The sequence below is a fragment of the Callithrix jacchus genome, chromosome 10, assembly GCF_049354715.1.
Source record: "Callithrix jacchus isolate 240 chromosome 10, calJac240_pri, whole genome shotgun sequence".
In the NCBI taxonomy this organism is placed as follows: Eukaryota; Metazoa; Chordata; class Mammalia; order Primates; family Cebidae; genus Callithrix; species Callithrix jacchus.
In genome coordinates, this window is record NC_133511.1 from 96737195 (window position 1) to 96762356 (window position 25162).

Genomic DNA, 25162 nt, shown 5'->3' on the forward strand with positions numbered 1-25162 from the left:
GTGTGGTGGTGGGTATCTGTAATCCCAGCTACTCAGGAGGCTGACGCAGGAGAATGGTTTGAACCTAAGAGGAGGAGATTGCAGTGGGCCAAGATTGTACCACTGCACTCCAGCCTGGGCAACAGAGTGGGACTCCATCTCAAAATAAATAAATAAATAAACAAAAGAAATGAAAAATACTTTCAAGATAGTTTCAGTGGGATTAGTTATCTAAATGTGAAATCATTACCATTATTAAATGAAATATTTCTTCTGTAATATATCTATAAACAATGTCATCCTTCCTCACTAGAAGTAGAACATATTCACAGGCTAAGTAGAATATGCAAAATACAACTATAACAGGGTTTCAGATAACACCTCTGCACCTCATTTAACTGCTAATTAAATGAGAACTAATTATTCATTAGAAATTAAAGAAATAAAAATGTGTTAATTTTAATTTGACTGACACTAAATCTATGGTATTTTAACAGAACACAGATAAAGGCATTGCCTTATGTTTTATTAACACAGGCATAGTTTATTCACTGACACACAGAAAAACCACAATTTTGCTTTACTTCCTATTTCTCAACAATTTTAGATCACTATGTGTTCCCTTCTGGTGGCCCCTCCTAGGGTAATCTTCCATCCTTTTTCACAAAAGATATTCATGCCCATAGTGGTTGAGTCTGGACTCTGGAGCCACAGTGACTGGGTTTGCCTCCCTGCTCCCACTTACAAGCTGTGCCACTTTGGACAAGTCCTGTAACATCTTTGTGTTTCAGTTTCTTCATCTGCAAAATGGGGATAAAAATAGTAACCATCTCATAAAATTGCTGTGTTTGGCACATAGTAGGTACCACCTGTCAGCTGTTGGAGAACAGAGTACTAGTGGTCCTGAAGTTGGAACACTGAGTACCAATAACAGTTCATGTAGATTTTCCAAAAGGCATGCAAGTGCGAATAATATTAAGAAAATCAATTTCTAGATTCTTTCCTTCTATATATACGTACTTTAAAAAAAATACATCTGCCTAAGAAGCTGCCTGCCCTCACTAAAGTTTAATCTTGGACAGTCTCTATTTCTCATTTTATAAAAGAAAAGCACTTTCTTTTGGCCCATTCCAAGGTTTCAAACCAAGGAATAACTCCACAATTCCTTTAATCAAGAAATTATGCATGCTTTCACTAACTTGTATTATTAATATATTTTTTCATAAATTTTCTTTTCATGGCTTGATAAATATCAGAAATGGTAATATATTCATACTGTTTTAAATAATTGCACAGTACTAGTAATCATAATAAAAACCCAATCCTGATGAAATTTTTCTACACTTATAACCTTATGGTCAAAGGTCATTTTAAAAAAACTTGTTATAGTGTGTTGTTATTACATATAAAACCTGTTATGTAAGACAGAGTAGACTATAAAAAACTTTCAATTATAAATGATAAAATTCTATGAGAAATGGAACAAATATATAAGTTTAAGGAAAAATAAAAAAGATGCAAAATTTCCAATTGTTGAAGAAGATCTTGTTAATGTGTCTAATGTTTTAAAATCACAGTAGTATTCAGGTCTGGGGCTAGAAACATATGTGTATGTGTGACACCTTGTCATACTTAAAACAAAGGACTTTCTTAAAAGAAGAAATTCTATCTCCATCATCTGTATTCACAGATATCCTGCTGTTTCTCTGTTTCTCTAAAGAGCTCCACTACACATTCTTTCAGATGGAGCATGTCAAAAGCACACAGGAGTCAACTTAAAGGAAATTCCACTGGCCAAAAATAGGACACTCTAAAGAGTAAAAAAATAAATAAATAAAAGAGGGAAACATCAAACATATAAATCCATGAGTATCTAATAACACTAAAATTAAAATTTATATTTTTCTCATCATTCACCTTTGGAGATTGCTAGAGTACCAATTTATTGTTCTGGAAAACAAATGTACTTTTCCTTCTTTCCTGAGTTGGCTACAATTCAGAAGCAGCAAATACATGATGAAAGAAAATTCTTCTTAATAGAAGAATCACAGTGAATAAATATAAATGGAATAAAATAATTAGAAAATCACCATTGCATAAACTCTAATGAAATAACAGTTCCAGATAATGTTAGTCCAGGTAATACCTGCCATCATGAGATGAAAAGACAAAGGGAAATTCACAACAGATGAATCTGACAGTTAACACTTATACTATTGATTCATATTAATGTCACTAAAATAGGACAACTAGAAATTGTTTCTTCATGTGTAATTCCACAGGAATTATAAACACAGGAATACCTGTGAAGCATTCTTGCCATAAACACTGAATCTAACCAAGTTGCTAGGTCTAATTTCTGGTTTTGTTTTTGTTTTTCAGAAATAATGTAAAGTAGAGTAATGTTAAAAAGTCATGGCTGAGAAAACAGAGAAAGGAGAAATGTTACTAATGAAGAGACTTAAGAATCATTTCAACTAAATGCAATGCATAAATATTTAGTTCCTGATTTGAACAAATCTTCATTTGACATTTTTGAGACAATTGGTGACACATGAATATACACTACTTACTGCTTAATATGAAGAAAATTATTTTCTTAAATATGAATAAATAGTACTACCATGATAAATCTTATTTGTTAGACATGTAAACAAAAGCATACATGAGTACAATATGTTTGGAGTTAGCTTTAAAATACTCCAATAGAAAAGAGTAAGGGAGTAAAGGTAAGAATGTCAGAAAGCTGATGATTGTTTAACTTGGGTGAAAAGCACATGGAGGTTTGTTTTACTGTTTTTTCTTTTGCATGTGTTTGAAAATGTTCATTAAAAATATTTTAAACAAATCAGATAGAATTTATAGTCTATTAGATATGTTTAAAATACACATAATGGTTTTTTTATTTATTTAATTTTTTTGAGACAGAGTCTCACACTGTCACCCAGGCTAGAGCGCAGTTGTGCTATCTTGGCTCACTGCAACCTCTGCCACCTGGGTTCAAGCGATTCTCCTGCCTCAGCCTCCCAAGTAGCTGGAATAACAGGCGCCTGCCACTACACCCAGCTAATTTTTATAGTTTTTAGTAGAGATGGGGTTTCACCATGTTGGCCAGGCTGGTCTTAAACTCCTGACCTCATGATCTACCTCGGCTTCCCAAAGTGCTGGGATTACAGGTGTGAGCCACCGTGCTTGGCCAATAGTTTTATTTTTAACATAGTATACCAGAAATTACATATTTTCCAACTATTTAAGTTTATAACAAGAAATGTTAAGAGTCAACTTAAAATGTACAAGAGATTATATGCTTTTCAAAATTGTATTAGAGAGTATATGAGCAAAAATAGTTGAAGGTATTGTTCTAAGCACTAACTACCTCCAGCCTCAGCAGTAAGGAGAGACAAGAGAGAATTCAAGTGGGACAGAGCTGACAAACAACTTTCTAATCCTATTCCCCAGGTAAACTGGGACTTGCTTAGCACTCCTGCATTTCCCTAGATGAAGGGTGAGAAACAGGTTCTCATAATTCCTTCACAGTGAATTACATACTTAAGACTGCCACAGAATCACCATAATTTAACACTCCTTTTGTAGCTTGGTCTAGCTCCCTAAACCGGATAGTGATGATCAATGCACTAGTTCCAAATCCAAATTGTAAGGGAAGGTTAGTAAAGTTCAAAGTAAAGCATACTGTCGAGTGAGAAATTACCTTCATGTAATGGTAGCCACCAAATACGTTATGTGGCAGGCTAAATCCGAGGGCTCACAGACAAAATTAACATGTTCATTTCATACAATTTACTAAATAAATTTAAAACAAAAAGCAAGGGAAAGCAATGAAATAGGTTGACACTTTTATGATAGGATGTGAGTGGCAGGACCACCAAGTATGTATCCTGGGTTACATGCTAGTCACATGCTCTGCTTTCTCTGTGCCATCTCAGCCTTCCCCATAATAATGTGTTGTAAGAACCACAGTTCAGAAAGGATCCAAGATGGCCGATCGATAACAGCTCAGGATTGCAGCTATCAGTCAAAGTGCAGAGAACTAGAGGACGCCACACTTTCAGACAAATTCTGGTGGCTCATGGAGCAGAAGATCCCCAGTGGAGGACCCAAACGGGCTACCAGCATGACTCTTGTGGCCGGCGCAGCAGTTTCACCGGCACCTCGGCACTGCAGCTGTCGGAGCAGAGTAAACAGGGCTGGCTCCCCTACTGACTGAGGTTTGGAGGACCCACACGGGTCCCCAGCATGACTCCTGAGACCGGCGCAGTGGCTGTGACAGCACCTAAGCGCGGCAGCTCTCGGGGCAGAGTAAACGAGACTGGTTCCCCTTCTGGCCGAGGTTTGGAGTCCCGGGAAGGCAGAGTCGCCCATTACGGACACAAGAAAGAAGCCAGACAGGAGAATCCTGGGCAGAAAAGCACCATCAGTCTTAACACCACCGTTCTGGCCCTGGGAACTAACAACTTGGACGTCCAATCAAGAGACCTAATCTGAAAGTTGGTAATTTCAAAGACGACAGGACGATAAATTTACAATGATGGGAAAAAAACCAGCATAAAAAGGCTGAGAACACTCAAAATCAGAATGCCTCTCCCTCTAAAGATGATCACAGTTCCACATCAACAATGGAACAAGGCTTGACGGAGAATGAGCGCATCCAAATGACAGAATCACTCTTCAAGGAATGGATAATAAGAAACTTCTGTGAGTTAAAAGAACATGTTGTAGCCCAATGTAAAGAAACTAGGAACTTTGAAAAAAGGTTTGACGAAATCCTATTGAGAATAGACAACTTAGAGAGGAATATAAGTGAATTAATGGAACTGAAGAATACAATACAGGAACTCCGAGAAGTATGCACAGGTTTAAACACTCAAATTGTTCAAGCAGAAGAAAGGATAACAGAGGTCAAAGTCCAACTTAATGAAAGAAAACAAGAAGACAAGATTAGAGATAAAAGGATAAAAAGGAATGAGCAAAGTCTCCAAGAAATGTGGGACTATGTGAAAAGACCAAATTTACGTTTGATAGGTGTACCTGAATGCGATGGAGAGAATGAATCCAAGCTGGAAAATACCCTTCAGGATATTATTCAGGAAAATTTTCCTGAACTAGCAAAGCAGGTCAACATTCAACCCCAGGTAATACAGAGAACACCACAAAGATATTCCTCAAAAAGAGCAACCCCAAGGCACATAATCGTTAGATTCACCAGGGTTGAAATGAAGGAGAAAATACTAAAGGCAGCCAGAGAGAAAGGTCAGGTTACCCACAAAGGCAAACCTATCAGACTTACAGCAGATCTCTCAGCAGAAACTCTACAAGCCAGAAGAGAGTGGGGGCCAATATTCAACATCCTCAAAGAACAGAACCTTCAGCCCAGAATTTCATATCCAGCCAAATTAAGCTTTACAACTGAAGGAAAAATAAAATCTTTTATGAACAAGCAAGTACTCAGAGATTTTATTACCACCAGGCCTGCTTTACAAGAGCTTCTGAAAGAGGCATTACACACAGAAAGAAACAACCAGTATTAGCCTTACTAAAAATATACCAAAAAGTAAAGAGCACCAACATAAAGAAGAATTTTCATCAACGAATGGATCAAACAGCCAGTTAACATCAAATGGCAGTAACCCTAAATTTAAATCGACTAAATCCCCCAATCAAAAGACACAGCCCAAACCCAATGGCATGTTACATCCAGACCTGTTTCACATGCAAGGATACACAAAGACTCAAAACAAAGGAATAGAGAAAGATTTACCAACCAAATGGAGAGCAAAAATAAATAAATAAATAAATAAAAAGCAGAAGTTGCAATTCTCGTAGCGGATAAAATAGATTTTAAAGCAACAAAGATATAGTGGTAAAAGGATCAATACAACAACAAGAGCTAACGATCCTAACACCCAGATACATTGAGACTTAGATTCAATGAGACAGAAAATTAATAAGGATATCAAGGACTCAAACTCAGATTCAGAACAAGTAAACTTAATAAATATTTATAGAGCTCTCCACTTCAAATACATAAAATATACATTCTTGTCAATACCACATCACACCTACTCATAGGTTTAAATGAAACATTGATTGGCCATTATTAATACCCATTTTTTTTTCAGAATAAAGCAATATTTCTGTTCACCCTCCCTCTCTCTTCCTCTTTCTTTCTCTCCTTTACTCATTTTTTTCTTTCCTTCTCTCAAAAAAAGAAATCAACTTGTAAACCTCTAGACCCATGTCAGCAATGTCTCTCTCATTGCTTAAATTCCTTCTTTCCCTTCCCTCCCTCCCTTCCTTCCCTCCCTCTCCCCCTTCCTCCCTTCATCACTTCCTTCCTCCCTTCCTTCCTCCTTTCCTCCCTTCCTCCTTCCCTCCCTTCCTGCCCTCCTCCCTTCCTCCTCCCCCCCCCCAAAAAAAAGAACCACAGTTCAGATTTGAGTCAGCTAGCCTAGATAGAAGGTGCCAGGGGTCAAAGGCACATACTTGATAATGAGAGACAAAGGGACAGGTATACTATAGGGTTTTATTTGCATTTCTTGGGCATAGTACTGTGGGCCAATATAGGACCTTACTGGATGTCATAAGTAAGTGGCATGGCACAGCTGTCAGCCCAGAAGTGACAAGATCATAAACTAGTCTTTCTACCTTTCTATCAAGTAAATACACACTTGTCTATTCTACCGTATCCCATTTATTTCATTTGTCTTGGCAAGTTTTACAGGTTACTAACTTGCTTACTATGCATATTTAATACATCTTTTAAATTCTGCTTTTCTTAAACTACTTTCTTACTCATATCTACATTAATACATGCTAGGGTTTCACCTGAATCTCATAACATACTAGCTTATTTCCTATCTATTGTCAAGATTTCTTATAATTGTCATCATCTAATTTGTTTTCTTCTATAGCAGAACTGAATATTCAAACTCACATCTTCTAGTGGGATAGAGATGACACAGAGCAGAGAAAAGCATGCATATGGAAGAAAGACACAAGTGAAGACAAGAAATGGAATTATCATCATCTTCAAAGATTTCAGGTCTCTTTTCTCTAGCTTCCAACACAGCTAGTAAACAGATGCTGCCTCTCAAAGGTCAGTCCTAATGTATACTGGAAACACTTAGGTAGAGTTTTAGGTCATATTCCACGAAGCAAGAGTTTGTATCTGTGCCTTGAAAACTGCTGCAGCATTTCAGCAGCAAATACCTTATTTTCTGTCACTCAACATGGCCTCACATATTTAATTGCCACTTACCTCCACCAATGATGAAACGGCATTCCCATACTACCGTGGAAGCCATTATACACTGTGGTATGAACTTTAGGCATGTTAAAATATTGGCAAGGTAGCTAATGACTGTTGGTGCAGACAATACAAATTGCTGCCACACTCAACCTTACTAGGAGTCATGGAGATCTCATTTGCAAAGGCCCATCTCCAGTAGAGCTTGTCCAGAAGGTTAACCATTCAACTGAATTAAGAAAGACATTTGATTTCTTCATTCAGTCTATCTTTCTGGTGTTGTGTCAACATGTAAATCACATATATACACCTGCATTGCCAAATTATTCTTTTTAAAATCAATTTTACAACAATTAAAATATAGTTTACTGTGAAACAGTCTATTCTCCTACAATGTAATAGTTATTTCCCTGAGTGAACTTGCATTATCAAAACTCATTTTATAAAAATAATAGTTTAATATTTTTTTAAGTGAGAAGGTTAAGAACTAGAGTTCCAGACTCTCAAGTAAGTTATTTTTCCTATTCAAATTTCAGTGATAAAGATTTTTGCTTGTTTCATTTTAATAGCTGTAATTGTACAACTAGACAAACTAAATGTCTTAGGATAAATCTAGCTATCTAGCTTTTGCCTTAATCTACACTACCAGACTATGTTTAGCAAAGCAGCTCTTGCATATTCTTATCACTTTATTATCCTGTCATCTATTGTTATGATGAACAAATCAATTTTATGTAAGCATAAACAAGGTACCTTTGTGGCCCTCCAAATGTGTTTCCCTAAAACCACTTTGCTAATTCCTGACCCCATCATCTATCCATTCAATCAACAAATTATTGAGTACCAACTATTTCTAGACTTTGAAAACAAGACAATGAATTCAATGTTGACAAGACAATATTGTGTCCCCAACTGGTTGAATTTTCATTATAATGAATGTAAACACAATTTTAATTAACTTGTCTTATTAAAAACAAATTGAATGATTATAACTGAAGTTATTATAGAAATGATCATATTAAGATTTTAAAAAGTGATTTAAAAACCTTTTCTTGGAATAAGCAATCAATTTTTTTTGGTTTTTAATCTATGATTTTTCAGATATATTTTTTTAAACAAAGGTGTGGCCATATTAAATATACAGTTCATATACAAGGCTGTTCGGGAGGCTGAGGCAGGAGGACTGCTCGACCCCAAGGCTGTTTAGGAGGCTGAGGCAGAGGATTGCTATATTGCTAAGCAACATAGCAAGATCCAGTCTCCTAAAAAATAAAATGAAACACATATAGCTGGGATCACTGAATGAGAATATTGCTGTGTTACTAAATATTCATTGAGAACACGATTTTTTATTACCTATTTAATATCCTAGTTAGTGCCTCCAAATGCTTCTTATTGTAATTAAAGCTATGATTCTTGTATAATATATACCTTTGACCACCCCACTGAATTGTTCTTTAAGTCTAGAAGTTAAATCCCTGGATCAAAATACATGTACATTTTTAAGGCTGTTATGTATCTCCAAAATGAATTACTTTTTGATAATGAATCAATTTCTAAAATTACCAGAAGTATTATATGAAAGCCCATCTAACAGCACCCATTAGTAGAGCAAAATATTATTTCTTAATTTTGCCAATTTTAGAAAAATGTCATGACTGGTAGTGAACATTTAATCTTTAAATTTTAATTATCAATTTTTAAAAAATTATATCAATACTCAAGTAGGAATATCAAGGGATCATCAGTGAGATTTTACAAATTAAAAATTATCTTAGTTCTACTTAGGAAAACATTTAATTAAGAGAAGAAATTCCTAAAATATAGAATATGCATGTTAAGCTCCTAGATATTTTAACAATAACTAAGTTCAAAATATCTAATTAGCCCAATGTCCCCTTTCCCATATACTTCTGAGAACATATCCAATTATCTTGAAAAAGGCAATTAAAATTACTATTAATAATCTTGATACTAAGGCTTGTTATAATTCATTTGATAATTACATTTCCCACAAAGATACTGTCAACTTAAACTGTGAAACTGTAGATCTATCCTGTTTACAAGTATCAGAAACAATATGCTCATTGTTCTGTTGTACTTAAATGCTGCATTGCAGTTTTTCTTAACGGGTAATATGTGACATGAAACATGTCTGATTTTATGCTTCATAATTTCCATTCTGTTGTTTAACACTTAAAAAATTATATTTATGTATCGCACATGTCAGAAAGTGATTTAAATAAAGTAAGAAAAGTAATAGCAACCATGCCTTTCATTTCGAATGCAAAATAGAAATCTTTTGTTGGTAGATGTTAAAAATCACCTTTAATCAGAAATGCAAATATTTATATATTTTTAATTTATGTAGTCAGTATTAAATATTTGGTTGAATTGTTTATGTTTTATATTTTCAGAAATTTATTATGAATCAAAACATTAAGTCATAAAAACTGGAGACATAAAAAACTGCATTTCAAGATTGACTCATGAGTTTAAAAATTCATTATTTCTATTCATTATTCCAACTTTTTTATAAGGAAAAGAAAGAAGAATAAATGTAATTATTTTAATTTTAAAAGCACTACAGGAAAAGGTATTAATTTAAGCCAGACTGAAGTTTACATTATTATTGCTATTTTTCTTCAAAAATATGCATTAAAATAAATATTTTTCTAAATACTAAAGTAAATACAATACATCTCTCTGGCATATTGATTTCTTTGAAAAGGTGTTCTGAATTTTAGACAACATAAATACTAGGCACTGTGGTGGTTGCCATAGTAACAAATAAATTGGAGCATAAAAATACATGCAATTTTTCAAATGTTTCCACTTTTTTTCAAAATATGCATATGTTATAGGTAAAAGATTATTCAACTCTTGCTTTAACTCCCCTTTTAGGGGGAGATACATGTAAATCTATAGAAATAGAAGATTATCATGTAGCAATGGAGCAGGCTCAAAAAAGTTTTTAAATATTATGTGGGAAATCTTAAGGTCTTTTAATGTACATTTTCCAAAATGAAGGCAGGAAAAAACTTCTTTTACTCTATCTTACTTTAATGGACAGTGTTCTTTGTTCTTTAGGTAAGGATAAAGCTCATACACTTCTTTTTCTCCCAAGCATGAAATTTCCTTTTATTTTGCATAAGTTTATTATTCACATGCATAAATGCAGCACATCACCTTGGAAAGCTGAAAGCCCTGTTGATCCCAAAGAAGCACAAGTTGTTTAATGCTCATCCAGGAACTACTACTTGAATAAACGATCTTCTCTTTTTCCACTCCCCTAATTAAAACACAGTCTTCCTATTTACGGGTATCTGAAGTGACATGGTACTTATAAAGTCTTCTGAATTTTACGCTTAGTTTAAAGGGCTGCAGAGGGAAGCAATTCCACAAGCCATCATGTGAAGTTTGTTATCTATTAAAAGGTACTGGTAAGCCAACCACAACAGAACAGAAAAGTTGCTCAACTATTATTGAGAAACAAATCCTTCAAACCTGATTACAAAAATTTGTACCTCCAATTTGCTTCAGCAACGATTACTATGTAATGTTCTCCTGAGGTGAAATTTAAAACTTTGTAAAGATCACCATCTAAGCAGAGTGCCAAAGGTAAGGTAACAAAACAGTGCTCTAGGGCTCGCCTTATGCTCACTCTATAAAGAAACCATGTGCTGTCATGGCTAAGGATTGACTGTCTACCAGAGGAAAGCAATGAAAAACATCCTTATCATGTGTATGCACAATACTATTTACTTTTACAGAAGAGAAATCATTTATTTATTTAAATAATGATATACAACAATAATTATCATTATGTTTTTACTAAACAAGTTCAACATAATTCAACATGAACATAATAAAAACATGATAGAAAAAGGCACTGCCCTCAGTGAGCTCATACTTAGGTACTGCAGCAACATAAGAACTTTCAACTATTCTATTCAACTTTCAACACAACAGCTTCATAATTTGACTAGTCAAGACATTCCTAATATTAAGAAAATATGACTTAATTTCCTATCTAAAATACAGCTCAATCTCAAGACAAAGATAACAGCTTTTGAGTTAACTTGAGAGTTCACCTAATAATAACATGACAATAAATCTCTGGAGAAATATTACATCCATCTAAATTCACATAACTACATTCTGCTACCTTTAGTATTCTAAAACAAATACTCAGAATCTGGGATGACCCAAAATGAAAGAGAAAAGATTATGCAGCCATCTAGGAGTAAGGAAGAAATTGTCTCATTCTTATTGCCATTTGGCATTTATATTAGGTCAGGTTTAACTCAGATTACAGTTTTCATTTTGCCAGTTGGGAGATACAATTAGAATGACGATTTTATTCACATTGCATTACCTGACATAAAGGTCTCTGTTTACTGTCTCTTTTTTAATACACTATAACACATGTACAAGTGTGTGCATACACACACACACAACACACATTCATATATTCTTACACACATATATGCTTAATATATTGTTTCTTTGACGATACACATAATTGCCATTCTGAATTTTCCAACTTCAGTAAATTTGACTTGCAAATTGAGGCGATGACCAACTCTACAGTTTTCACAATCTCAACAAGGTCTTCTAGATTCAGCTGGAAGCAACATAAATGGGAACCTAATACTTTGTGAAATTCTTCATACAAGTTGGTGCAAAGCATGACCTTTTTCTATACCTGAGCTATCTAGTAAAATAGCCTGAAGCAGCCTGCCACAAATAGGACATTTCTTTGGAATCTAATACTTTATCTTAAATATTCAAAAAGTGAAATATCCAATTTACTTGATAAATTATCGGTTAATTTTAATACAAAATGGTTCCAACAGATGGTTTCCATTTGATAATAAACCACATCGAGAAAATAAACCCAAAGCATTTATTACCCACAACATTGATGACAGTGCCTAAATAATGTGGTCCACTATCTTCATTGTTCTTCAGAGTGCAGAAACATCTAAAACATGATGATTTTCACAAAACTAACTGTTGGTTACAGCTTTAGATAGTATTTTCTTAAAAGCCTTATTCTTAAAGATAATTTATAGCTTCAAGTCTGATGTTCCATGTTTACTTAAAATTATTTGATTATAATGCCAACACCCACTCATCAGCAATGCTAAACTTCGAAGCATGAACAGAATAAGCACAGTGAAGTATCCAACCACCTTTGATTACTGGATAGTAGAAAGAAAATTCTTCAGTTTACAGAGTCTAGTATAAATAGAAATATCCATGACTGCAGGTTATGGAATTAGATAATAAGTCTCTAAGAAGTCCATTGTAAGCTTTTTTTTTTCCTTGAAGGGATAATTAGTTCAAACTTTAAGAAGTCCAAAAGTAAATTAAAATATGAGTGAAGGGCTGGGCATGGTGGCTCACGCTTGTAATCCCAGCACTTTGGGAGGCTGAGGTGAGCAGATCACGAGGTCAAGAGATTGAGACCATCCTGGCCAACATGGTGAAATTCTGTCTCAAAATACAAAAATTAGATGGGCATGGTAGTGTGTGCCTATAATCCCAGCTACTCAGGAGGCTGAGGTAGGAGAATCGCTCGAACCTGGGAGGCAGAGGTTGCAGTGAGCCGAGATCACGCCACTGTACTCTAGCCTGGTGACAGAGTAAGGCTGTGTCTTAAAATATGAGTCAAATATTTATGACTGTCAACACAGAATAGGTCACATAGATGTGACTGCAACAAAGGAAAGAAGAATATCTTTTTATTCTCTTCTCTCCCACTCTTTTTAACTAAATCTCTCTGCTTTCAACATCTCAAAATGACGGAAAGATGTCATTGGAGACTGGAAAAGGGAAAACCTATCCGTTTTTAAAGTAAGGGGGAAATTATTTTGGTAATTAGACAGCTTTTTAACTGGAGACATGAATATAGTATCAGAAGAGCCAAATATGCCAGATGAACTTTCTATGATAGAATGACAGGTCACATCAAGCAAGAAGTGAACAGTGTAATCTATTTCAATGTCGTAAACCTTTTTATTCCCTCCTCCAATTCAGTAGGATAGGAAAAAATGATTTAGGAAAAAAGGAATTTTAAAATTGACTTCAATACTCAACCAATGGCTACTGACACATCTCTCTTTTAAGGATCTGTTTCAGAATAAAGTCAGCTTTTTTATTGATGACTGATAGTAAGAAACCTTGGCCTACTTTACATTTTGGCCCCATCAAATCAGGTCTCTGAGAGCTGTGAAATTTTAAAGCAGGTATTTCCTTTTCTTTTTTTTGTTTTTCCCTCAACGTTTGACCTTTTTTTCCCTGTAGAGCTCTTAAATGACTCGTTAATTCAACTAAGTGGTGTTACTGAGACAGCAGTGCAACACCACTGTAAATATAAACCCAAATTAGGTAGAAATTTTGAGAGGGAACAAGGAAGCACTTTGTGAATGAATTGAAAGGATTTTCTATGGCTAGAGATGGTAATCATTATTAGAGTGGTGCTTAAAATGTAAGTGCTGGGAAAAACACTTGAAACTTGCAGAGTGTGAAGAATAGCTGTTATTTGGTTAGAGGAGAAATAATGTAAAGATCAAGTCTGTGGCATCGAGGGATGAACCCACTTTTCATGAAGAGAAATCTCTGTGTCATGAGACAAGCTGGCTGACTACAAGAGAGGTCTGGAAACATGACTATGCTGGAATGAGGTCTCTCACTGGGGAAAGGAAGTCAAACATTTGACTTGTATTAGAGAATCAGGCAAGAGCCAATAGTATGTTGAACTGAGCTGCGTATGAACCAGGAGAATTGTTGTTCTTCGTGTAATTGACATACCTATTTTCCCAGTCTCTGTTACCATTTAAACATTTAAAATAATAATTTAGATATCTTAGAAAAAGTTTGGTTACTGAGTTATTGTTTGATCTCAACTTTCTTTGTTTTTTTTTTTTTTAAGTCAGAGTCTCGCTCTGTTGCGCAGGCTGGAGTGCAGTGGAATGATCTCTGCTCACCGCAACCTCTGCCTCCTAGGTTCAAGCGATTCTCCAGCCTCAGCCTACCGAGTAGCTGGGATTACTGGCACCCACCACCACGCCTGTCTAATTTTTTGTATTTTTAGTAGAGACAGCGTTTCACCATGCTGACCAGGCCAGTCTTGAGCTCCTGACCTCAACTAATCTGTCTACCTTTACCTCCCAAAGTGCTGGGATTACCGGTGTGAGCCACCACACCTGGCTGATGATCTTCACTTTCTTTCTAAGCCTCCATACCAGGGAACAATAAATCAGGGATGCTCCCATGCTAGAAAGGGAAGAGTGCCCCAAGGTGTTATTTGTGCCTTTACACACAGAAAAACATGAGAATGAGTAACTAAGTAACTACCCCCAATTGCTCTTCTCAGCTCTCTCAACACGAGTCACACTCTTTTCTTCCCCTCTTACCTTAGGACATTCCAGAATGTTTAGGGGAGCTACCTACCACATAAACAAGCTATGCCAGATAAAAGGGACTTTATTTTGTAACTAAAAAGGAAAAGTGGGGGGGGGGAATTATTTATATTTACCAAGCCAAGACTCTAACAAATAATTTATTTAAGTTAATAACTGAAGAAAATATAGCTAAAGAGAATGGCCCTGTAGCTTCAGGAAACATGAAAGTAGTGCACTGTAATGCAAAGACCACTGGGACTAGGTCATGAAGTTCTGAAGCTCTGGTCCTAGTTTGAGGCCAGACCTGTGGTAAATCCTAAACCCTTTTCTGTACATTTTCCCTGCCTGTCTAAAAAATGGGGGTGTGAGATACTGATAAAAGGGAGAAACTCCAAAGTTCTCTGTCTCTAAAATTTTAGTCACTTAATAGAAGAACTTTTACATATAAAAGCTAAGGTGGTATGACAGAAAATGCCACAGATCTGGACTCAACTGACTTGGGTTTGAATTTTTGCCTCTGTTCCTTCCCAGTCTCATTGCTTTATGTGTATGATAATAGTATCTGCCTTAACTACCTCACAGGACTGTTAGAAGGATCAAATGAAAACATACACAATATGTAAAAGTGCTTATTAATTATAAATGTTAGCTCCTATTTAAGTCTGTCTCCTGAATTGTCCAAGAAACAGTGTCTAGACATGGCAGAAAGTATTCCATAGACTCTTTGCTATCAGAGAAGATACAGTTATTTACTATTTACAACTTCAGATTGTTTACTTCCTCAGCTACTGGTTTGCTAACAATGCCACAGTTGGACAGCCCAGGTTTCTATTAATACATACTGAGGTATGGAGAGCTATTCCCTGTCATAGGAAAAATATGTAAGTTTTCCAAACCAATTCCTCTAAAGAAAGAAGTGGAGACTTTGGCCAAAATTCAAGCAAAGTATTCCCCCCTCTGCTGATCTGTAAGCGATATGATCCAAGACCCCCAGTGGATGCTTGAAAGTATATACAATACTGTATTAGACCTTATATATAGTATGTTTTTTCCTATCATATATATGATAAAGTTTAACTTATAAATTAGGTACAGTAAGAGATTAGCAGCAAAGAACTAATAATAAAATAGACCATTTATAATAATACACTGTAATAAAGTTAAGTGTCTGTGTTCTCTCTGTCTCAAAATATCTCATTTTACAGTACTTACCTATTTTTGGACTGCAGTTAACCATGGTTAACTAAAACCACTGATAAGGGGAAACTACTGTACCTATGTTGGTTAGTGGTATGTTAGAAGTGTAAAGAGAAGCAAAGGATCCAATTGGTTGGGCTGTCGAAAGGATCGACTTAAAAGTCTAGACTAACACTAAGGTAAGGAATACCATCAGAAAAGAGTTGAGGGGATTTGGAATCCCCATTCTGATTCCATAAGGTGTATGTTAGTTGGACCTATGCTATAGATAAAGGAGGTCCCTGTGATGCAAAACCTTGGGAGGTCATCAGATATGGAGAGTAATTAATACATTTGGAAATCTTACCCACTACAAAGATTATTAAATAGGACTACCAAATGCTAGAGACGGAATGCTTTTTACTGATAATTTGCTTTCATACTACAATACCTAACTTTTCCCTCAGTAAATATGAAATTAATTTTAGATGGTTCTCAGCTTTCCAAAACACAAAAAGTTCATCTGTGAAGGCCTAACACTTTAAGTACATATAAAGTGCAAACACACACAATTAAATATAAAATAAAAAGAATGGTTTCAAAGCAGCATGTAAAAATACGCTTTATTGATTTATAATCATATAACCTTCTTCATAAATAAAGATCCATAAAGATGGATCCAGGATGGCATGCAACTGCAAGGGATGGAATTTCATAGATCAAACCAGAGCAAAAAGGTCCAAAGGGAGGACTTAATGGAGACACAGCCTCATTAGCACAAAGAAATTCAATTCAACTCATTACATATCAATTACCAACTAATACCTATCTTTAGAGAGACAGTAGCATATACACTAATTTACGTTAGTAAAGTTGAACCAAATATATTTCTAATCTTTTTTTTTTAAGACAAGAGGCTTGCTCTGTCACCCAGCTGGAGTACAGTGGCACTATCTCAGCCCACTATAACCACTACCTCCAAGGTTCAAGAGATTCTCCTACCTCAGCCTCCTGAGTAGCTGGGACTATAGGCATGCGCTACCATGCCCAACTAATTTTTGTATTTTTAGTAGATACAGGGCTTCACCATGTTGACCAGGCTGGTCTTGAACTCCTGACCTCAAGTGATCCACCTGCCTCACCCTCCCAAAGTGCTGAGATTACAGGTGTGAGCCACCACACCCAGCCTATAATCATTTAAAGTGCTCTAGGTTTGTTAATTCTTACTGCATCTAGTTCCTTGACCAGCACTTGCTCTAAATCCAAGGCAGGAAACAAGTAACAACAGCACTTGCATCCTAATGACAATCTTAGCCTCATCTACTATCTGAGGCAAGAAACTGGAAAAACAGGATATATTGTGGGCTAAGATCAAAAGAACTGTTACAGAGGACCTAGAAATATCTCATTCTACATTTGGCTACACTTCCTTACCACTTCTTTTGCAGGATTACCTGACTTTAACCAAAGACTAACTTACGACCTATTTCTAAGAGTATCTTTCTCTATACTGAAATTTCTGAATGTTATTATATATATGTAATATATAAATCAACAAAATTCACAGATTTTTAAGATCCTAAATTTAAATACATATAGGTTTATTGTACTATGGAATAATCTTTCCTTTTCTTGTATTCAAATAAGAAAACTTCAGTTGTGGCTGGGTGAAGTGGCACATGCCTGTAATCCTAGCACTTTGGGAGGCCGAGTTGGGCAGATCAAAAGGTCAGAAGTTTGAGATCAGCCTGGCAAATATGGTTAAACCCCGTCTCTACTAAAAATATAAAAGTTAGCCGAGTGTGGTGGCGGGTGCCTGTAGTACCATCTACTCAGGAGACTGAGGCAGGAGAATTGCTTGAACCTGGGAGACAGAGGTTGCAGTGAGCTGAGACCAGTGCACCTGTACTTCGTCATACAGAGAGAGATTCCAACTCAAAAAGAAAAAAAGAAAGAAAATTTCAGTTGTCCCAAATATAATAGAAACTAAAAATAGTTAATAGTGATAGAGGAATATTCATAGAGACTAACATTGCAGACTAGGATTTATACTACAAAGATTTTTTTTAAATAATAGTCTTTCAAGTTGATGTATCTGAATGCCTTTCTCTAATGCTCCTGCTTCACCTGCAACACATCAGACAAGGTAATAATTTATGATAATCATATGAAAATATACAATTAATATTCACCACCTCTCATTCCTCATCACTTTAGATGATCAGTAATGCAGAGTGAAAATGCTGTCAGATTTCTAATTGCTTTGTAATGGGCTTGAAACAGGGAAATCATTAAAGGCAAACAATCTGTCATTTGTCTGTTACTTTATCTATCACACCAAAAAACTCATTAAAGAAATTGCTAATGAGCTACAACAGACTAGATTCATGGTGCTTCTATAGCAGATTAAAAAGTAATACTATGAATTGCTTAAAGTATTTTAAAAATATGATATTTTTGTGAAATTCATCAGAAAACATCTATTCTTCAGTATATTTTTTAAGATATGTGGTTTCATTATTTTGGCATTTAATCCATCATTGCAGAAATCCCTTTAGCATACAACACTTGTTTTTCTCGGTCTCTAAATAAACTTAAAGGTTTCAAGAAGCTGAAATGTTAAATATGTTTATTACTAGCAAACTGACATAAGTAATAAAAAATAGACTATAGTAACTCTAATGCTAAGTGAAGAATGTATTTTAAAACGTGATTTTTACTCTCATATCTCTTGTGGATTTAAACTGGTGAAGTTGCAATGCTTTATTCATCTTAAATAATGCTATCATCATACAAAAATTATATTTGATGACTGAATTTGAGCATAATAATATTAAACTGTGTGTAATAACATTAACTATTTTGAAATCTTTGAAAATATTCACCAACACTAAACTGTTTCATAATTTTACTTCATATAATTTTAGGGGAGGAAATAAATTATTTCTTTAAGTGAGCACACAAAATTTCATATGCCTTTATGAATTCTACCTTTCCACATGACATACTTAGCATTTAAAAACCTATAATAACACTAATCTTATTTTAAAAGAAAAGTCATTGCCTTATATTTTTGAAAAAATTCAAGTAACAAAGATAACAACGATACTAATTATGTTTTCCATTGCTAATGATGAATGAAGTCATGAGTTTAATTTCCTATAACAAAAGATGAGGCTCATTAATAAAGTCAAACTTTTATATATGTTGACCTATTCATATCTATTAGAATTCACACAAATTAAAAAACCTGAATGCAATAGCAGGTGCCATAGTTAATATACACTAGTGAATTCCACACTAACTTCAAAAGGTTCCATAACACCCTGGAAACATCTTCATTATACTCTCTAATTGACTTAAACAGACTTCAAATCAACTGTTTAACACATTTTAACCCACAAATTAACACCCCTTGATCATTCAGATTAACCTTTCTTCCCTGGGTCAATTACATGCCAAAAATAAACTTTTCAAAAAAAAAAATTCAGTATTAAAAAAAATAAAGTAGAGAAAGTAGCATGCTTTAACAAACAGTATAGCCAGTCCCTGACTTAGGATGGTTTGACTAACAATTTTTCAACTTTACATGGTGTGTATTCTACTAATACATGTTCAGTAGAAACCATACTTTGACTTTTGAATTTTGATCTTTTCCCAGGCTAGCAATGTAGTAAAATAATCCCTCATGATGCTGGGCAGTGGCAAGGAGCAGCAGCTGCCAGTTAGCCATGCAGTCTCTGAGGGTAAACAACCAATACTCTATGGAATACTGTGTGCTAGATGATTTTACCCAACTGTAGGCTAAAGTAAGTGTTCTGACCACAATTAAAGAAGGCTAGCTTAAGCTATGATGTTCAGGAGGTTAGGTGTATTAAGGCACTAATAGATTTTCAGCCTAAAATGGGCTTATCAGACATAACCCTGTCGTGTCAAGGAGCATCTGTATATGAATACATATCCCCACGTGACTGGAAGAGATCACCACAAACTTCAGGGTAATTCGAAAGTGCACAGAAAAACCAGAGTAGTCATAAGAGAAAAGGGTAAAGAAGTGAATGGGGAAAAAAAAGTTGGTATTTGTACGATTATTAAAGATAAACAGAAGATGGATTATAGACAATATCTTTAATAGGCTCAGGGAATGATTAAAACATCAGATGTGCAGATAGGAAAACAGGACCAAACATCCTAGATAAGATAAAGACCTGTAAGAGAACTGAAAAAAGTTAGAAAGAACTGACACATAATGCTAAAAAACAAGAAAAACACAGTAACAAGTGTGGTTCCACAAAAAAGTATTTACCTCTTCCTATTTCTCTCCTGCTTAGTCCACTGCCTTGCACAAACTCAACGAAAGTTCATCGATGATGACTACTATTGCTGAAATGGCAAAGGAGAGAACAGACTGAGTTAAGACAACCAACAAATGGAAAAATGCAAAAATGAAAACCATTTCTAAAAGATGAGCTAGGATTGTTCATTAGAGCTGATTCTCAATACTAGCTAAAGCTTTATGCTAATCTGCCAAAAAAAGAAGACAGGAAGTTTTTTCATTCTAGTCATTCACCTCTCCATTCCTTCAAAGCACTATTTAAAACTTAACGCTTTAAACATCTTCCTGGATTAGCTTCATCTTGATTCAAGGATTTCAATCATTCAAGTAATCTATTCTACATATTAGTGTATCTGCAAGTTATTAATTAATGCCACAGCACCTGGTATTTCCTCTGGCATAGCACTTCCTATAGTTATTTCAGTTCCTGTTTAAATGTCTGTTTACCCTTATATACACTAAGCTTTTGAGACGACTACAGTCAACTTTGTTTTGTGTCTCTTGTAACTAACAGAGTGTGGGGTACATAAGAGACACTCAACAAATATTTGTTGCTTGAGTGAATAGAATGAAGACTGTATATATATCATCTGCTAATTCTTGGTGGTTTTTCTATTTCCCAGTAGATTCTAAGTTGCTCTAGAGGGAATCATTCAATTTCAGAACATAACCATAATGTCCCATGGTACTTAAATACAGCTTAGTTCACTGGTATAAACATCCTAAAATTCAGAAATAAAAATCAAGGAAATGAAGGAATTGGCGATGGAACTACCAAAAGAGCCAAGTAAATATAATCCTAGGATAGGAAATCATTAGCAGAATTATACTTAAAAAATATACATACATATATATATTAAACTAAATATATATATAAATATTTATAAATAAATAAATATATATATTTCAAGTAGCATCCAGCAATGAAAAGCACAATTGACTAATATGACATAAAATTAAGAAGCTGTGAATGTCTGCTGGACATTAGCTTATGGGCAGGCATGTACTAAAGTGATAGATTTAATAACAGATGTCATTTTTTGCTATCACCATGACAAAGGATCTTAAACACCTGATACATCTATCTACATCTATAGTCCTTGATCAATCATCTTGGAATCAAATATTTAATGCATGCCCACCTTGGTTATGTCAGATGCTGATGACACAAATTAAAGTTTTATCTATGCTTTTAATTTATCCTGAAGTCCAACCAAATGTATATTTCAACAAATATTTCAGTTTGATTTTATTTTTCCAATTTAATTGTGTCTTGCTTTCATTTCCTTTCTTTGGAAATTTCTAAAATATTGTTATGAATGTCTAATATTCTAATATATCAAAACTGATCAACAAATATTATTAATTAATAACAACAACAATAGCTAACCTTTACTGAGTACTTACTACCTTCAGGCACTACTATCTCATTTAATTCTCACAACAAATATATAAGGGAAATACTATTTACTCCCATAATAGAGGAAGAAACCAAAACACAAAGATGAATTAAATTCATATAGCCAGTAAGAGGAAAAGCCTGTATTAAACATATATATTCTGACCCTTAACAATGATACTAACATAGTTTATGTTCCTGCTATATTAGTTTTACATTAAATGCATAAATTGCCTTCTGAAAAATAAGATACTGAGAAACAAATCTATTAAAGCTATGTATCATTAGAACTTCAGAGAAAGGCAAGATAGCTGGTTCTTAGGGTCTCTGAAGAGAGGTGTTCTTGCTCTCAGAAAGTTTGCAACCCAACTGGGGAATCAGAATACAGTCTAAGAAAAATAATATACTGTGATATACAAAGGACTTGCTATGAAAGTTGAGAGGTGGTAGTAATTTCTAAGGACCAGGCCATCATAAAAGTCCTGATGGAAGAGATAGGCCTTAAAGGAGGAACTAGTCTGATAGGAGGAAGAAAAGAATTAGGGTGTTATAAGTAAGGAGAACCATTTGAACAAAATGATTGATGAAACACTGTTACCAAAACACCAGGAGTTCCATCTAGGTCTTGCTGTTTGGCACCCAGAAAGCCAATCACTGAGACAATGATTATTTGCCAAAGAATAAGGCTTTAATCAGATGCTGCAGCCTAGGAAATGGGACATCAGTGTCAAATTCATCTCCCTCACTGACTAAAATTAGGGGTTTATATAGCAAGGAAGAAATGTTAACTATGTATGAGAAAACATAAACTAGGGAGGAATAAAGAAGCAATAATGAGGAATGAAGAGTCTGGCATCTCATTGTCCAGATGCAATAATCTGGTTTCAGTTCTTTGACACTTTTTGAGAGGTCTGGGCATCCTTTCTTGAGGAAATAACTCAGATAAAAATAAACCAAATATGGCTGGGTGCATTGGTGCATGACTGTAATCTCAGCACTTTGGGAGGCTGAGGCAGGCAGATTACTTGAGCTCAGGAGTTCCAGACCAGCCTGGCCAACACGGTGAAACTCCATCTCTACAAAAAAAATACAAACTTTAGCCAGGCACGGTGGCACACACCTGTCCCAACTACTTGGGAAGCTGACTTAGCAGATGGCTTGAGCTTGGGAGGTAGAGGCTGCAATGAGCTGAGATTGTGCCACTGAACTCCAGACTGGATACTGGGGCGAGACCCTGTCTCAAACAAACAAACAAACAAACAAACAGATAAAACAAATGCAAGTTTCAAGCTTTCAGACAGGAAGTATCCATTTCTATGTTTATTTAAAACAAAACAAAACAAAAACCCTATTTATGGGACTATTGGGTTGGTTTCAGTACCATTAAAAGATCCAATTGTTTGAATGTTTCATGTATGGAGATAATAGGTGAGGCTGGAAAAGCAAAGATCATATTGAAGAGGAAACTTGAATGCCCGGATAAGGAGTTAGGACTTTATTCTCTAGACCTGCCCTGCTTGATACAGTAGCCACCAGTCACATGTGGCTACTGAGCATTTGAAATGTGGCTAGTTCAAACTGAGGTGTCTTCCAGCACAGTACACACCAGCTTTTGAAGACTTAGTAGGAGAAAAGAATGTAAAGAATCTCCTTAATAATTTTTATATTGATGAATTTTAAAGTACTATTCTGGATATACTGGATTAAATAAAATATATTGTTAAAATTAATTTTACCTGTTTCTTATGTGTCTAATGTGACTACTAAAAAATTTAAAATCACATAGGTAGCTTGCTCTTGTGGCTTACATTATTTTTCTATTGGAAATTACTACTCTAGAAAATGAAAAATGAAGGAAGATTAATGATCAGAAATTTATGTAAAACTTGTTTTAAGTTTATTTTGGTACAAACAGATAGATAGACAGAGTATAAGACAATTGGTCTCATTCATAAGCCAATGGCAAGAAAAGAAAAAAAACAAGGCTGTAGTGAAGGAGTGGGACTCTTATAGTTTAAAAGACATTTAAGAGACAGAACAGCTAAATGGAAAGTGTAAATTTTGTCTGGATTCTGAGTCAAGCAAACCAACCAGAAAAATACATTTTGAATTAACTGTGGAAATGTAAATAAGGTCTAGATATTGCGTGACAGTCAAATAATGACATTATGGAGATAAAAGAAAAATTTGGTACATTTTAGGGATGCAAAGTAAAGTGCGTAGAGATGAAATGACAAAATATTTGGGATTGCTGGGAAAAAAATCTATTTCTTATTTCCAAACTCCAATAAATGAGGTAACACAAGAAACTAACTGAATAGTAAATCAAAATAAAGTGATTTTGCTTAAAAAAAAAAAAAGAAAGAAAAAAAACAGAACATATCTACCTATACAGGGAAGACCTCAGCAAGCAATGGATAGAGGGGAGTTTGAGGACTAAAGATATTCAAGGGGACATCATTCTGACAGTACCATTTAGGAAAGCATTCACAACACCACTTTATTCCATTGCTTCAGGTATTTCCATAAAGCAACACAAGAAAGTATGATGGAGTCAGGACTAAAACCAGATGCTCTTTGTATGTGTTTAAACATGACAAAATCCTGCGGAGAACCTAATCTATACTTTCATCTTTAGGTTTTTAAACTTGCATGTTTCATTCAGTTATTCTTTATAGTTCATAACGTCATAAAATAATTGATCATATTAAATTATTTTATTTATTCTGCTTAACGTTATCTTAACTGCTTCTTAAACTCAGATTGGTACGAGAAGGATAAAAAAGAAGGAGAGCAAAATCTAAGCAGTTAACAACAAAACCACTTTAACATCTCCAAGTGAAATTTATGTCATGCTGGCCAAAAATAAGATGTAGCTTTCATTGCCAGGTACAATGCAAGGAAGAGGTGTTAATGTAAACAAAGAAGAAGCAATAAAAGGAAACACAGGAATCAAGAAAGGGAGAAGAGAGAAGGAGCACTTCATTCTGCTTTTTTCTGTAAAGTTGAAAGATAGCATAGCTGCCCTGGGAATGGGTAGACTTGCTGAGTCCTTGTTCTGCTGCTAGCTATTTGGCCTTGAGCCTTAATTTCTTTCCTCATCTATAAAGTGGGAAAAATAGCACCTGCCTTACTTTTCTCACTGGGTTGAAGTGAAAGTAAACGTGAAAGAATTTTGGAACTTTTTTATGTTGTAAGTTGGTTGCTAAGGTCTAAAAGAAATATTAATAATTACATCGAATATCTTTTGGAGAAAAAAAATTAAACCGACCCCATCCTCCGCAAATCTAGCCCTACCCAGCATAGGTTTTAATTATCTTAATTTTCGAATGAGAACATTGTGAAGGAACTGTAGGGACAAGGGTGGCATTAGATCTCTTCATCTTCTCACATTTTTGCCCCGCATACCTCTCAGAGTTCAAGCACCAACCGAAACGATTATACTCATCTCTAAAGGACGCGTTGAAGAACGGAGGGAAAGCTTGGGATGGCGAGGGGGGGTGCTCGCTGAGGAGAGAAGCGACAGTCTCGGAGCCAGGACAAGAGGGACTTAGAGCGAAGCCAGAGGCACCTTTCTTCAAAGCTCGGGAACTTAC

At 35.1% G+C, this 25162-nt stretch overlaps 1 protein-coding gene across 1 annotated transcript in view; it reads right to left on the reverse strand.

Moving 5' to 3' along the window:
* Positions 1-25162, reverse strand: part of DCDC1 (doublecortin domain containing 1) — a 105553-nt gene that overhangs the window by 80266 nt on the left and 125 nt on the right.